The 2,171-nt window shown below is 44.3% G+C and overlaps 1 non-coding gene across 1 annotated transcript; it reads right to left on the bottom strand.

Annotated features, from left to right (window-relative positions):
• Positions 1–481: 481 nt before the first annotated feature.
• On the bottom strand, positions 482–588 carry LOC118484518. The gene has a single exon (XR_004873628.1). It is a non-coding gene; the product is annotated as a small nucleolar RNA R71 (small nucleolar RNA).
• Between the last annotated feature and the right edge of the window lie 1,583 nt (positions 589–2,171).

The following is a 2,171-nucleotide window of genomic DNA, read 5'->3' as shown; positions in this document are numbered from 1 at the left end:
TTCCAATAAAGACATAAAAGAACCGCTGGAAGAACCCGAACGCTTTCTCAGAAAAAGGTTAAAAGCCAAAAACCAAGAGAAGGTTTCGGGTGATCCACCCCCAATGGCGGACCAACGTACCCTTATGGATTATCTACGGCCCACCGTAGGTAATCTAGGCGCCGCTATCAATGCTCCGAATGTCGAAGCCAATAACTTCGAGCTTCGACCGCATTTGATACAAATGCTCCAAAACTCCGCAACCTTCCACGGGCTTGCAGACGAGGATCCTCATCTACATATAACTAATTTCTTAGAAATATGTGATACCTTTCGGATCAATGGAGCATCAAACGACGCCATACGCCTCCGTATGTTTCCGTCCTCACTAAAAGACCGAGCGAAAGCTTGGCTCAACACCCTCCCAGCTGGATCGGTAAACACCTGGGATGAACTAGCCCAAAAGTTTCTATATAAGTATTTCCCTCCTTCTAAAACTGCTAAATTAATGGCTGAAATTAACACATACTCACAAGAGGACAGGGAATCCTTATATGAAACATGGGAAAGGTTCAAGGAGCTATTACGCAAGTGTCCCCATCATGGCCTCGCAATATGGCAACAAGTATCCACTTTCTACAATGGATTGTTGCCACACACTAGGCAGACACTTGATTCTAGCTCCGGGGGACTTTTAGGTAATCGACGCCCACACGAAATATATAATCAAATTGAGGAAATTGCTCAAACCAATTTTCAATGGCACACTCCCCGGGGAAATAAGTCTATCGCCCCGGGCGCCCATAAGGTCGACGAAAGCACCTCTTTACAAGCCCAAATCGAGGCCCTTTCTTCAAAAATAAAAAAATTAGAAATGACAAAAACAGTCTCGGTTATGGCTTGTGAAGGGTGTGGTGGGTCACATGAAAATTGGAGTTGCATGAAAGAAACGGACGATCAACAAGAAATGGTAAACTACATTGATAATAGACCTAGGCCGTCGGGTCCTCCAACGGGAACTTACAACCAAGGATGGCGAAACCACCCAAACCTTGGTTGGAGGGAAACCGGCAATAGTAGTAACCAACAAACCCAACGAACAAACTTTCAGCAATCAAGAAATGAGTCACAAAATTTCACTCAACAACAAGGTGGACGAGAAAGGCTCGAAGATACTATATCTCGCCTCGTCTCCGACACTGATAAGAAAAACTCGGAAAGATTTCTACAATTAGAATCTAATTTTAGGAATCAACAAGCTAGCATTCAAAACATAGAAAAACAAATAAATCAACTAGCACAAAATTTTTCCGAAAGACCGCAAGGCGCATTACCTAGCAATACCGAAACAAACCCAAAGGCGCAAGTTCACCTCATCACACTACGAAACCGCACCGTAGGGCCTGCAGAAGTACCTCCACCAACGGAAGAAACAATGCCAACACATCTGCAGGAAAAGAACTCTCCCCCATCACCAGAACCTACCAAGGCTCCTCGAGTTCCATACCCCGGTAGGTTAATTCGTCAAAAAACCAATGAGCAATTCGCAAAATTCGAAAGTTTGTTAAAACAATTGCATGTCAATATTCCTTTTATCGAAGTCCTAACCCAAATGCCCAAATACTCTAAATTTATGAGGGACTTCCTTACACATAAAAAGAAAATTGAAAATTTGCAATTAGTTAATTTAGGCGAAGAATGCTCTGCCCTCGTACTCAATAAACTACCCCAAAAGAAAATCGATCCCGGAAGTTTCACGATTCCATGTTCAATAGGGGAATCACCCGTTCGCAATGCCTTGGCCGACTTAGGGGCTAGCATTAACCTCATGCCCTCATCAATGTTCAAAAGGCTTGGCTTGGGAACCACGAGCCCTACAAAAATAAGCATACAACTCGCTGATCGATCAGTCAAGTTCCCACAAGGTGTCATCGAGAATGTCTTGGTAAGGGTAAGCAAATTCGTTTATCCCGTTGACTTTGTCATACTCGACATGGAGGAAGACACCGAGGTCCCCCTTATCCTAGGGAGACCCTTCCTTGCCACAGCACAAGCAGTGGTAGACATGAATGAAGGGACACTGACTTTGAGGTATGGGGACGATGAGGTGAAGTTCGGAGTTGGGAAGAAAATAGAGGACGACGACCCAGTCAATTACATGAAGGTTATTGATTCAAGCTTGGATGCCGCTC

This window comes from Helianthus annuus, chromosome 11 (assembly GCF_002127325.2).
Source record: "Helianthus annuus cultivar XRQ/B chromosome 11, HanXRQr2.0-SUNRISE, whole genome shotgun sequence".
NCBI lineage: Eukaryota > Viridiplantae > Streptophyta > Magnoliopsida > Asterales > Asteraceae > Helianthus > Helianthus annuus.
This window is presented reverse-complemented; position numbering and strand designations above follow the sequence as displayed.